The sequence below is a fragment of the Balaenoptera musculus genome, chromosome 21 (assembly GCF_009873245.2).
Source record: "Balaenoptera musculus isolate JJ_BM4_2016_0621 chromosome 21, mBalMus1.pri.v3, whole genome shotgun sequence".
Taxonomy (NCBI): domain Eukaryota; kingdom Metazoa; phylum Chordata; class Mammalia; order Artiodactyla; family Balaenopteridae; genus Balaenoptera; species Balaenoptera musculus.
Genome location: NC_045805.1, coordinates 8093166 through 8107897, shown reverse-complemented (window position 1 = coordinate 8107897; position 14732 = coordinate 8093166). Strand labels below are relative to the sequence as shown.

The 14732-nt window shown below is 38.5% G+C and overlaps 1 long non-coding RNA gene across 1 annotated transcript; it reads right to left on the bottom strand.

Moving 5' to 3' along the window:
* Positions 1–2864: 2864 nt before the first annotated feature.
* Positions 2865–8734, bottom strand: LOC118887830. Its single transcript, XR_005018166.1, has 3 exons — positions 8676–8734; positions 4036–4136; positions 2865–2918 (listed from the first exon to the last, which is right to left on the bottom strand). It is a non-coding gene; the product is annotated as an uncharacterized LOC118887830 (long non-coding RNA).
* Between the last annotated feature and the right edge of the window lie 5998 nt (positions 8735–14732).

The window sequence follows — 14732 nt, the reverse complement described above, 5'->3', positions numbered from 1 at the left end:
CAAGACACACTTGGGAGGTGTACAATCCCTCCATGGCTCAGTTTCCTCGTCTGTAACATAGGGGTGATGATCATGGTAAAATGACACGTTCTATAAGGCTACTGTGACAATAAAAGGAGTTAACACAGACAAGTGCTTGGAAAGGCATCTGACACAGAGTGAGTGTCCGATAAGTATTAGCTGGAAATATGAATGTCTATTTCTCCTGCTAGAATCTATGCTCCAGAAGAGCCGGAATTATGTCTGTTTATTTCATCTCAGAGTTCCTAGCACCTGGCCCAGCACTTGACATTTAGCAGACATTGAAGACCAGCCTGAAGGAAAGCACAAATGGAACTCAGGGCTTTGAATACAATGGTTTTCTCCTGCTAACCGAGTGGGAAGGTCAGAAGTTGAGGGGCGGCATGGGAAAGGAGCAGAATGTTGGGGAGGAGTGGCGATAGCACCTGACCCGAAGGACGTTGGAGGTCGTGACAGTCGCCACCCCAAGAAGCGGCTCATACGACACTTCTCCTTGATACAACCCCGACTTTACACCCTCCACCTTTCTGCCCTGCTTCTCTCCTCCTGAGTTCTCCCTGTTCCTTTAGACAGACTCATGATCTCTTTACTTTTGTCTTTCCCACAATCTGCTCTCTTCAGAAGATTTAAGACTTTTATCTTTTTTGAGAACTTCAGATACTGTGCTACCTTTCCCCAGAAATATTTGCAGTTTTAACTGTATCTTTCATGACAGAAAGAAAAACAAACAAAAAGAGACCTTGCTCTCATGTTGCAAGATAGCAGGCATCACCAGCAGGCCTTGGAATTATCTTGCGGCCCAGAGAAAACTTTCTATTTCTCCTGAAATTCAATTCAGCAGACTCTCCCATGTTTTTATACAGTTGATGTGTATATAGACACAGGCCAACTTACCAAATTTTATAGACCAGGCTTTATGATCAAAAGTCATATTTTAGTTGAGACTCAGCAGAAACTAAGAAGGAGAAAATGTTTACAAAGATAATAATCACCTTTGTATGGCTCCTTAGTACATAGATTTTTATAAAATGTACTAGCAATTTGTTCTTCACAAAATTTGCATTAGCACCATATTACAGATGAGGAAGCTGAGTTACAGACAGATTAAGTGATTGCCTTTAGGCAGATTCAGGATGCAAACCCAGACACCAGCATCGCAAACCCTGTTTTTTCCATGCTCCCCACTGAAGCAAGGCACCCCCCCGATGGATGTGGAGTCCCTCCCCTGTGATCCTCCCTCCCCTGTGATCTTGATCTTTACCACCAGCAGGAAGTACCACCACTTCCTGCTCCTGTTGGGCAGGCAAAGAGGTGTAATTTTGGTTGTATATAGCCATAACCGGCAATGTGCAGAACACATTGAAAAGAAAGAAAACTTCCATAAAATAAATTAATGAAAACTTAGTTGACAAAGAGTCAACTTTAACCTACTTATAGATTCGATCACATCATGGGGGGTGGTCAATAAACGTTGGTCAATGTTTGTACGACCAGCGTACAAATAGGTACACGTAAACTTTGACTAGAAATTGAATTAATGGAAGGAAATGACAGCACAGTCTTCTGTTCCTGAGACTTCTTGACTTTTTTGAGGTTTAGAGCTTCTCTTATTGCCTAATACTCTTTCAAGACACTTGTGTATTTCAGCACCGGCCTTTGTGATAATCATTGGTTAGGTGGGGAATTTGGTGTATCACTGCCTGAATTTAAGAAAGAAGGGGAAGGTAGGAGAAAATGGGTAAGATGCCTCTCAGATGATTCTTAGACGTACACCCTCTTTAGATCGATAACACAAATTGGTCAAAAACTAACCAGCCCGAAGGATCATTCTTTCATACAACAGCACCCATTTAACAAGGGTTTGTTCAATGGCTGCCATGGTCCTGGACGTGCATAAGCAAAATGGACAAACATTTCTGATGTTAAGTACCTTCCCTTCAAATCAAATCTATTGACTATTAGATAAATAGTATAGGGGGTAAAAGGCAAGAAAAGTTACAATAGGTTTTCACTAGCTGGTGGGACAGAGCTGATAGTCTCCTAATTTTCCATGTAAGCCTTAGGCTGAAAAGAAAAAAAAAAAAAAAAAAGAGGGAGAGAGACTTTCCCTAAGTGAACAGCCAGGGCAACAGGCAACTAAAGAATTGTATTTAGAACAGAAAAGGTCTAACATCTAAACATATGCATAGCCTATCAGCAGATAACTTAGTACCAAATATTGGAAATGCATCATTAAAAAAGAGGATTTTACAGTTATTGAGTACTTACTATGTGCCAGACCCTCTGCTAAGTATTTTACAAATATCAATCTGTTGAATGTTCACAATACCCAGGAGCAGAGGCACTACCATTGTTCTCTTTTTATAGCGGAGAGCATTGAGGCATGAAGGAGTGAAATGATTTGCCCAAGACTAACAGCTACTGAGGTGTAAAAACAGGGTCTTGCAAGAGATATGGGAACATACGTATATGTATAACTGATTCACTTTGTTATAAAGCAGAAACTAACACACCATTGTAAAGCAATTATACACCAATAAAGATGTTAAAAAAAAAACACAAAAAAACCAGGGTCTTAACCACGAAATCCACTCCAAAGCAAACTCCTAACTAGGACCACATAAGCAGAGTTTTTGTTTTTGATTTTTCTATGCATGTTTCCTCCTGACATTCTTATAACGGAAAAGCCTTCCTCTTAGTTGATCCACTGACAAAAAGAGACCTTTAAGTAAATTTATCAGCTGCTTCTTTAGTGCTTTAGTTATCACAAAATCATCCCAATTACTTACCTATGAGACATCTCCATCCTCAAAGGATTGTGAGTTGTGATTTAACACTAGAAGTCTCTCCATTCTCAAGGTTGCATTCCCGTGTTGATCAGACAAATCTTGATCTTCCTGACATTAAAAGATTAAGCAGGTATAAGTGTTTAATTGGGAAACATCAAAGGGAAAAGTTTCAGAAGACTTTACCATTCTCTTAACACCACACTGACTTCAGTTAGTGAGCCTGTTTTACTTTTTTTTTTTTTAAAAAAAAAAAAAAGTACCTCTTGGAATAAACAAAGTGTTTTCTTTTTGTTTGCCTTGTTATTTTTTTCAAATACTTTTAAAACACAGGCTAGGATTAAACTTGTCTGAGCCTTAGAAATAGAGATAAAGCTGCAGTCACTAGGGACTTCTGATTTTATCTCCTTTGTGGAGAAATTGCCTCACCGTTCAAAATCTTTTATTTGCAAATTTGGTCTGGTAGTCAGAAGTAGTTATTCTATTGTTTGCTTCTCTGACCCAGATACAAAATACACACACACACACACACACACACAAAATATGCACAGAACTTTTTTGAAAACTGTATTTTTGATTGACTGGAAGTAAAGTCTCTTGCTTTCATCATAAATATTGTCAATTCAAGCTGGTTTAGGCATGCTACATTTTTTCAGTTATTTAAGTGTTTTTCTAGTTTTTGTTGTTGTTGTTGTTATTTATTGTTTTATTTTTCAGCTATTTTTCAGTTAAGTAAAACTGAAATATTCACTGTCTCAACCTGATCTGACTCTCTTTATCTTTACATTTATAATATTTTTAAAAAGAAACAAATTCTAAAACTTTTTAAAAAAATTTTGAAATCATTATAAACTCAGAGAAAGGTACAAAAAATAGTACACAGAGACTCATGTTCTCTTCACTCAGCTTCTGCCGATGCTAACGAAAGAAGCAGAATTTAGCATTTCATATTATCCATCATTTTAGTGCTCTAGAAATGTGCTCCTCATTTTCTGAATTTGATGCAAGTTATAAATACAGTACCTGAGGACTTATGTGTGAATACAATGTTGTAGTGAGAAATATTTTTAAAGCTACCTAATTAAAATATATCCTCCAGTTCTTCCAAATATAACCCTAATTAAGCTTTCCAGGTTGTAGATACCCAAGGCTTTTAGATGTACAGGACACTTTAAAAAGTGTACCTTTTTTTTATTTTGAAAAGTAGTTTCTACATCAATGTACTTACTTACTACTGAAGCAGAGAAGCTGTTTGTACTTGGCTGTGGCTTGAGAAAGGCCTTTTGTGTGATTGATTCTATTCAAAACAGAATAGTCCGAGGGGCGATGCTTTAACACAAAAAAAAACAAAGTAGACCAAAATAAGACGGAGAGTAATTATGCACAGTTGCAACCAAAGAAACAACTAGCATATACCACAGAAGATGTAATTCAACAACGTGGTTAATTTGTAGATTTGCTAAAAAAAGGAAATGAAAGAAACAAGAACTAGAACTAGTGATGGCTAAAGAGATGGGCAAGTCAGTTCTCATCATTGATCCAGGGATGTTCGTCCTGGTCCACAAGGGTTGCAGTTTGCTGACTATGAACTCGGGCTCTGATGGTGGGCAGGCCTGGCTTGGGCTCACCTTCTCTGTTTATTTGTGGTGTGAACTTGGGACAGTCATTTAACTTCTCTACATTTTAGTGCCCTCATCTGGAAAATGGGAGCTGATATTTATTACCACTTAGTTTCATGGGTGTAAACTTATCTCCAAACTCATCACGTTGTACGGACTAAATATGAACAGCTTTTCATCGATCATTCTCCACAAAACAATTCTTAAAAAAGAACCTCTGCTTAGGTCTGTTGTGAGCATATAGTGGCACAGTGAAAAGTATGTATTCAGTGTAATTCCTGACATAGAATAAGCCCCTTGTAACTGTGGCCATTATCATCATGATTCTGGACATCTTTTAAAGCAAGTGCTACTTCTAATCTGGATCCTGGTCTCGAAATCCTCTTGAAACTTACCCTGAGAGGATTTTGGTTGCTGTGGATTTGCTTAAATGAATGCCATGAAACAATATGTATGTTTAAATTCCATTACGTCTAACAGGAAAATGAATTATAAATTTAGAGCCAGTGAGACGACGAGGAGGCAGGTACAGGGGCTGAAAGCCGAGGGTTATGGTAGCATCACTTAGCGCTGGGCTTCCCATCCTCCCCTGGACCAGGCAGCACCCTTTTCTCATATATGTATCCATTTTTTCCTCACAAGCAAGGCTCGTTTCACTCTGACTGGGTTTTACGATGTAGCTGTGAACTGATATTAAGGAAATGCTTGGTTGCCTGGGCATTTTAAATCCATTTGAATGATTCAGATTACCCTCAAATCTCAGACACCTTTTCTGTTGTTTGTATTTTTTATGTTCCACCTTCAGTTCTAGTTAAATTCCTTTCTCTAGTCCCAAATGTGCATGAATTTTATATCTACCTGGGGATAGTTGTTGAAGTTTTCTAATGATCACATTGAAGTACATGTTTCAAACTTTAATTTGAAAAATAAACTAGATAGGCCTCAAATTAGAGTGAATAGTATAATGAGTCCCATATGCCTATTACTCTGAATCAATTTCTTTAAAAATTTGGTTATGTTTGATTCAAGTGTATAATTTTTCTTTTATTTAAAGCAAATCGTAGACATCATGTTCTTCTACCCCTACATGCCTCAACATGCACCTCTAAAAACTAAACATTTTCGTACAAAACCAGAATGTAATTATTAAATTAATAAAATTAACAATAATTCCTTGTTGCCCGTTCCATAATCACATTGTTTGATATATCTAATATTATGCTATTTTAACATGGGTTTATTTGAATCTGTATGCAAACAAATATACCACAATGCTAAAGCACTTTTAAATGAAAGATGAACTTGACATAAACAGGTATTAGTAGAAAGTTAGGGATACCCATATGGGTAGAAGCTTTTTGTAAATTATGTGGATTTATAATAGAAAGACCTCAGACTGTAATATGGAACTCAGCCAGGAGGGGGAGTAAGCACCAAAGAGCTTTCTTCTCACTATTTCTACTAGGGTGGTATTCACTAAATTTGAGGAGGGAGATAAAATATCCATTGGAGATAAAGCTCTCCAGAACTTTTAATGCCATAATTCCTGTTGGTTAAAATTTTAAAAACAAAACAAAACAAAACAAAAATCAAATGGGAATAAAATCAGAAAAGATACTGCAGCAGAAAAAAAAAAGCAGAAATGGATACTGACTATCAAGAAAATTGCTCATATTTGGGCCTACTAAATTTGTTAGGCATTATGCAAAGACTGTAGAAATGAAACCAAAACAAAGTTGAAAACAGAATGTCCAATCAAATGATCTATCATCAACCACCTTGTGCTTTAGCAATTATGTTTAAAAGTTATAAAGTAACATGCACACCCCTCTTACCACTCACGATTGTGTTCTGTATATTTGACAAAGTAAAAGAATGTCATTTGAAAGTGCAAATAATGCATGGCAACAATTAAATTAACTCTAGGTGTTTTCCTTTATTCAATAGATAATTATGAAGCTCTGAATACCTGCCAGGCACTGGGTGAGGCATTCTGAGGAAACTAAGAGATAAGTAAGATCATCTTCCAACATTAGTAACACTAAGTATTTGAAATAGGGAGAGGAATTCTGTTTTACTTTCTTTTTTTTTTTTTAATTAATTAATTAATTTATTTATTTATTTTTGCCTGTGTTGGGTCCTCGTCTCTGTGCAAGGGCTTTCTCTAGTTGCGGCGAGCGGGGGCCACTCTTCATCGCGGTGCGGGGGCCTCTCACTATTGAGACCTCTCTTGTTGTGGAGCACAGGCTCCAGACGCGCGGGCTCAGTAATTGTGGCTCACGGGCCTAGTTGCTCCGCGGCATGTGGGATCTTCCCAGACCAGGGCTCGAACCCGTGTCCCCTGGTGGCAGGTGGATTCTCAACCACTGCGCCACCAGGGAAGCCCTGTTTTACTTTCTGATATTACTATGCTAGGCCATTGGTTGCTGAACTTCTGCTACATTTTCTCTTTCATAAAATTGGGAAAGTTGTATTTTCATGGAAATTGATGTGGTTAGAATGTACATGCTTTTTGTAAAAATAGCAAATCATCCTGAGACGATACCTTATAAAGTTGAACAATTTGGTCAATGCAAGTATTAACACACAAAGAACTTACTAAAATAAATATTCAAATAAAATGAAAAATGTGTATTATATTAAGAATCTTTAAGGATCATATGCATGACAATATCCCATGCATTTTGGGAAATATAATCTTCATCAGGACTCTCTGCAAGCATAATGTTATTAATTAAAATTTCACCTCATATAGAGATGCATAGGTAAAAATTAAATTTCTGGTATTTTCCTTATTTCAAAATTATCAGTTACTTTCAGATTTTGAATTCTCTTTGATCATCTATTAGGGATTAATTTATTGTTTGATCAATCATTGCCAGAACTAATAAAAGTATTTTAAAAGTTAGTAGAAAAAATATTTAGAGATTATAGTTTTAAATGTGAATATTGTTTTTGCCTTATCAAATCACTAGCTTCTGTGCTTCTCGTGAAAAGCAAAAAAATCATGTTTATCAAAACCCTAATGGTTTAATGGTTGTTAAATCACATTGTTGCCAAGTAAAAAAGAAACAATTCTGCTAAGATATCTGTCTAAGTTTCTAAGAGTTTTTCAAAAGTTGATTTAATTTTTTTGTTGTTTTTCTTGTCTCAAACAGTGAAACTTGGCATATTTTCTAAGTTGACTGATATTTGGAATACTAAACTTTTTTGTAAACAAGACATTTTGAGAATAGGCAACAACGCAAGTAGTTTTGAAACAATCATGTTGTAACCAACAGAGGAAAGAGTATTATACCAAGACAGTTCTCATAAATGACATAAAATTTAAATAATCAGGGTGGAACAAGCACTAATATTATTCACGTCAAGTTCTGTAACTCTAAAGAACATTTTAAATGCTGTGAATATCTGTGTTTTGGGTTATGATTCACTTGCTAATAATTCATTACAACCTACGTGAAACCCAGTTAGCTAAATGACTCGAAGGGACTTTGATTCTACCTTGTTATGTTCAAAGACATGAGAATAATTAGTAATAGAACTTTACATAGAGAACAAAGTACCACTGAAATATACTCTTTCTTCCAAGAGAGTTATTGCTATGCATTATGCAAACAGAAGGGGATCAATAAATGTTTATTACAAGGTCCATGAGAGTCCAGGTTTGCTTTTGTTCCGTGTTGAATCCCTTGTGGCTAGAACAGTATCTGGTATCTATTAAGTAGGTGTTGTAGAAACATTTCTTGAAATGAATGAATTTGGGGATCCATGAATAGGTTGCTAGTCCTTGAGATGGAGAAATCAAGCATGTTGAGATATCTTTTGGAGGCAGAACTGCCAGGATTGTTGGTGGATATTTGGAGGAGAAGACAAATGAAGAGGAGTTAAAGAAGATTCCTAACACATGATTTTTCTGACCAGGTCGAAAGGCACATTTGCTGAAAAGGAGTACAGCTTGCTGTAGAAGTTAATATGTCTGGTTAAAAGAAAAAGTGGCATCCCAAGCAAAAGATAATTATGAAGTAATATAAGCCCACCTGGGGTCCAGAGGCAAGGTTTTGATTGACATTATAAACTTCAGAGTGTGATGCCTACAAATAGAACGTTCGGTCCAAAAGGGCTGATGGAATCTCCTAAGAATAAGGGCGAATACAGAGAGAAAGAGACCTCTCCCTCCTGAGAGCTCGATGTCGTCAAACAGAGAAAAGGAAACTGGAGTAACGGCCAGGAGAAATTCCAGACCTACCTTCAACATCTGGGGCCACCTTAAGTGTTCGCCACATCGAGCCCAGCACCTAGGAGACAAAACAGAAAGTGACAAGTCAGATGAGGGGCTCTCCATAAAGACCTTCAGCTCAGTAAAAATAAATGTAAATGTATCATCAACAAAGAACAGCTGTCAAGTACTCCTGATGTTCTGTACTTGATGTTAATTTTAGGGACCTGAAATGAGTCTTCCTCAGGAAGCCTTTGCTTGCAAAATATACCCCAAGGGGAGAAGGGGTTTTGTGTGTCCTGCCATATGCTATTGCCCACTTGGTTCTTTACCACAATAGAATTAATTGCAAGCCCTGAGGCATGGCTTCTATAAAGCACTTTCACACTAAGAGTCAGAATCTCCCCATTGGAGCCAGAAAACCTTGGGCCTTCGTCTCCACATCTGTAAAATCAGTCTCATTCATTTGACCCTGCAGAATTCTGTGAGGTTTAAGATACCTAGCATACTACTCAGTACTTCATAAAGTCTCAATAAATGCTATTCTAATAATAAATATCTTCAATATTTTAAAGTTCCATGTCACGTGGTTAAAATAACATAACTGTCTTCGAGATTAAAACATGATTTATCTTAAAGAGGACTTTATGTCTTATACTGTTTTTGAAACTTAAGGTACTTTTTCAATTGGCTGCACCTACTTTGAAATAAAATATGATCTGGAAGTCTCTCCTACAATATGATAATCTTGGAAACTAAGTTTCTAGAAATTGTCTAGAAAAAAAAGTGTTTTATGTAGGATTTCAATGGCATGGGGTGTTGGACCAGTAATTTGATATGATCTGATCTTCTGAGTATAAAGATAAACATGAATAAAACTACTAAGAATACCCCAGTGCCATGTCTGTGATAACAATCAAGAGACTGAATCAAGATTGTGGTGTTTTATTTAGGTAAGCTACACTAAGAAGGATCATTACATCCTCTCCATCAGGATTACTTAACTAAAGTTTTCATGAATAGAATTCACCAGGCTGGGGAACTCAAGGGGCGGATATAATTACATATTTATTTCCTTTAAGTAAAATTTAGCATCCCTTTCTTCTCCAAATAAAAGTTATTAAACAAATGTATATACCTATATAATTATATGTAGTTAAATATATACAGTCAGTCACAATCTATAATTGGATATAATTAGAAATTACATAAGACAGACATTTCACAATGCTGAAAGATATTACCAACACATTGTTTAGATCTTTCTGTTTGGCTTTCCTGAAAAATAAGAAAGACAACAATTTCTAGCCTAGATGTAATTCTAACTAAAAAATTAGATGGAGTATATTGTGTTAAAAATTCATCAAGTCAGGGAGACCTTCAAAATGGTGGAGGAGTAAGACAGGGAGATCACCTTCCTCCCCACAAATACATCAAAAATACATCTACATGTGGCACAACTCCTACAGAACACCTACTGAACGCTGGCAGAAGACCTCAGACTTCCCAAAAGGCAAGAAACTCCCCACATACCTGCGTTGGGCAAAAGAAAAAAGAAAAAAACAGAGACAAAAGAATAGGGAGGGGACCTGCACCTCTGAGAGGGAGCTGTGAAGGAGGAAAGGTTTCCACACACTAGAAGTCCCTCTGCGGGCGGAGACTGCGGATGGTGGAGGGAGAGAGCTTCGGAGCCACGGAGGAGAGTGCAGCCACAGGGGTGCGGAGGGCAAAGAGGAGAGATCCCCGCATAAAGGATCGGTGCCGACCAGCACTCACCAGCCCTAGAGGCTTGTCTGCTCACCTGCCGGGATGGGCGGGGGCTGGGAGCTGAGGCTCAGGCTTCAGAGGTGGATCCCAGGGAGAGGACTGGGGTTGGCTGTGTGAACACAGCCTGAAGGGGGCTAGTGTGTCACAGCTAGCTGGGAGGGAGTCCAGGAAAAACTCTGGAACTGCTGAAGAGGCAAGAGACCATTGTTTTGGGGTGCACGAGGAGAGAGGCTTCCTGCTCTGTGTGTCCACAGAGGGCAGAGCACTGCCTAAGCAAGCTCCAGAGACGGGCGTGAGCCACGGCTATCAGCTCAGACCCCAAAAATGGGCATGGACCGCTAACACTGCCGCCGTTGCCACCAAGAATCCTGTGTGCAAGCACAGGTCACTACCCACACCCCCATGCCCCCTGACAGGAGCCTGTGCAACATGCCACTGCCAGGGTGCCGTGATCCAGGGACAACTTCCCTGGGAGAACACAGCGTGCCTCAGCACATTCCAATTATGACTACTGTAACCTCCCTCTCCCTGGCCTGAGTGAACAAGAGAGCGCTAATCAGCCGCTGCTTTAACCCCGTCCTGTCTGGGGGAAGAACAGATGCCTAGGGGTGGCTTACATGCAGAGGCGGGGCCAAATCCAAAGCTGAACCCCAGGAGCTGTGCAAACAAAGAAGAGAAAGGGAAATCTCTCCCAGAAGCCTCAGGAGCAGCGGATTAAATCTGCACAATCAACTTGAGGTACCTTGCATCTCTGGAATACCTGAATAGACAACGAATGTTCCCAAAATTGAGGCAGTGGACTTTGGGAGCAACTGTAGACTTGGGGTTTGCTTTCTGTGTCTGATTTGTTTTGGGTTTTATGTTTACCTTAGTTTAGTTTTTAGTGCTTGTTATCACTGGTGGATTTGTTTATTGGTTTGGTTGCTCTCTTCCTTTTCTTTTTTTTTTCTTTTTTCTCTTTTTGTGAGTGTGTGTGTATATGTTTCTTTGTGTGATTTTGTCTGTTTATTTTGCTTTTACAGTTTGTTTTGGGGTTCTATCTGTTCTTCTTTTTTTTTTCTTCCTTTTCTTCTGAGCTGTGCAGCTGGTAGGGTCTTCGTGCTGCAGCCGGGTGTCAGGCCTAAACCACTGAGGTGGGAGAGCCGAGTCCAGGACATTGGACGACCAGAGACCTCCTGGCTCCACATAATATTAATCGGCAAGAGCTTTCCCAGAGATCTCCATCTCAACACTAAGACTCAGCTCCACCCAACGGCCAGCAAGCTCCAGTGCTGGACACCCTATGCCAAACATCTAGCAAGACAGGAACACAACCCCACCCATTAGCAGAGAGACTGCCTAATACCATACTAAGCTCACAGACACCCCAAAACACACCGCCAGACGCAGCCCTGCCCACCAGAAAGACAAGATCCAGCCCCACCCACAAGAACACAGGCACAAGGACACCCCACAAGGAAGCCTACACAAGCCACTGAACCAACTGCACCCACTGGGGGCAGACACCAAAAATAACAGGAACTACAAACCTGCAGCCTGCGAAAAGGAGACCCCCCAAACACAGTAAGTTAAGCAAAATGAGAAGACAGAGAAATATGCAGCAGATGAAGGAGCAAGGTAAAAACCCACCAGACCAAGCAAACGAAAAGGAAATAGGCAGCCTACGTGAAAAATAATTCAGAGTAATGATAGTAAAGATGATCCAAAATCCCAGAAATAGGATGGAGAAAATACAAGAAACGTTTAACAAGGACCTAGAAGAACTAAAGAGCAAACAAACAATGAGGAACAACACAATAAATGAAGTTATAAATATGAAATGAAAATAAATATGGAAACACAAGCTTTAAATGACACATTAGACCAGAGGGACTTAATTGATATTTATAGCACATTCCATCCAAAAACAACAGAATACACTTCTCAAGTGCACATGGAACATTCTCCAGTATAGATCATATCTTGGGTCACAAATCAAGCCTTGGAAAATTTAAGAAAACTGAAATTGTATCAAGTATCTTTTCTGACCACAACACTATGAGATTAGATATCAACTACAGGGTAAAAAATAAAACTACATGGAGGCTAAACAATACACTACTAAATAACCAAGAGATCACTGAAGAAATCAAAGAGGAAATTAAAAAATACCTAAAAACAAATGACAATGAAAACACAATGCCCCAAAACCTATGGGATGCAGCAAAAGCAGTTCTAAGAGGGAAGTTTAGAGCAATTCAACCCTACCTCAAGAAACAAGAAAAATCTCAAATAAACAACGTAACCTTACACCTAAAGCAATTAGAGAAAGAAGAATTTTAAAAAACCCCCAAAGTTAGCAGAAGGAAAGAAATCATAAATATCAGATCATAAATAAATGAAAAAAAAATGAAGGAGACAATAGCAAATATCAATAAAACTAAAATCTGGTTCTTTAAGAAGATAAACAAAATTCATAAACCATTAGCCAGACTCATCAAGAAAAAAAGGGAAAGACTCAAATCAACAGAATTAGAAATGAAAAGAGAAGTAACAACTGACACTGCAGAAAAAAAGGATCATGAGAGACTACTACAAGCAACTCTATTAATAAAATGGACAACCTGGAAGAAATGGACAAATTCTTAGAAAAGTACAACCGTCCAAGACTGAACCAGGAAGAAATAGAAAGTATGAATAGACCAATAACAAGCACTGAAATTGAAACTGTGATTAAAATCTTCCAACAAACAAAAGCCCAGGACCAGATGGCTTCACAGGTGAATTCTATCAAACATTTAGAGAAGAGCTAACACCTATCCTTCTCAAACTCTTCCAAATATAGCAGAGAGAGGAACACCCCAAACTCATTCTACGAGGCCACCATCACCCTGATACAAAAACCAAAGGTGTCACAAAAAAAGAAAACTACAGGCCAGTATCACTGATGAACACAGATGCAAAAATCCTCAACAAAATACTAGCAAACAGAATCCAACAGCACATTAAAAGGATCATACACCATGATCAAGTGGGGCTTATCCCAGGAATGCAAAGATTCTTCAATATATGCAAATCAATCAATGTGATATATCATATTAACAAACTGAAGGATAAAAACCATAGGATTGGGGCTTCCCTGGTGGTGCAGTGGTTGAGAGTCTGCCTGCCAATGCAGGGGACACGGGTTCGTGCCCTGATCTGGGAGGATCCCACATGCCGCGGAGCAACTATGCCTGTGAGCCACAATCACTAAGCCTGCGCATCTGGAGCCTGTGCTCTGCAACAAGAGAGGCCGCGATAGTGAGAGGCCCGCGCACCGTGATGAAGAGTGGCCCCCGCATGCCGCAGCTAGAGAAAGCCCTCGTGCAGAAACGAGACCCAACACAGCCAAAAATAAATAAATTAATTAATTAATAAGAAAAAAAAACCCCATAGGATTATCTCAATAGATGCAGAAATAGCTTTAGACAAAATTCAACACCCGTTTATGATAAAAACTCCCCAGAAAGTGGGCATACAGGGAACCTACCTCAACATAATAAAGGCCATATATGACAAACCCACAGCAACATCATTCTCAATGGTGAAAACATGAAACCATTTCCTATAAGATCAGGAACAAGACAAGATTGTCCACTCTCACCACAATTATTTGACATAGTTTTGGAAGTTTTAGCCACAGCAATCAGAGAAGAAAAAGAAATAAAAGGAATCTGAATCTGAAAAGAAGTAGTAAAACTGTCACTGCTTGCAGATGACATGATACTATACACAGAGAATCCTAAAGATGCTACCAGAAAACTACTAGAGCTAATCAATGAACTTAGTAAAGTAGCAGGATACAAAATTAATGCACAGAAATCTCTTGCATTCTTATACACTAATGACAAAATATCTGAAAGAGAAATTAAGGAAACACTCCCATTTACCATTGCAACAAAAAGAATAAAATACCTAGGAATAAACCTACCTAAGGACACAAAAGACCTGTATGCAGAAAACTATAAGACACTGATGAAAGAAATTAAACATGATACAAACAGATGGAGAGATATACCATGTTTCTGGATTGGAAGAATCAACACTGTGAAAATGACTATACTACCCAAAGCAATCTACAGATTTAATGTAATCCCTATCACACTACCAGTGGCATTTTTCACAGAACTGGAACAAAATATTTCACAATTTGTATGGATACACAAAAGACCCCGAATAGCCAAAGCAATCTTGAGAAAGAAAAGCCAAGCTGGAGGAATCAGTCTCCCGGACTTCAGACTATACTACAAAGCTACAGTAATCAAGACAGTATGGTACCAGCACAAAAACAGAAATATA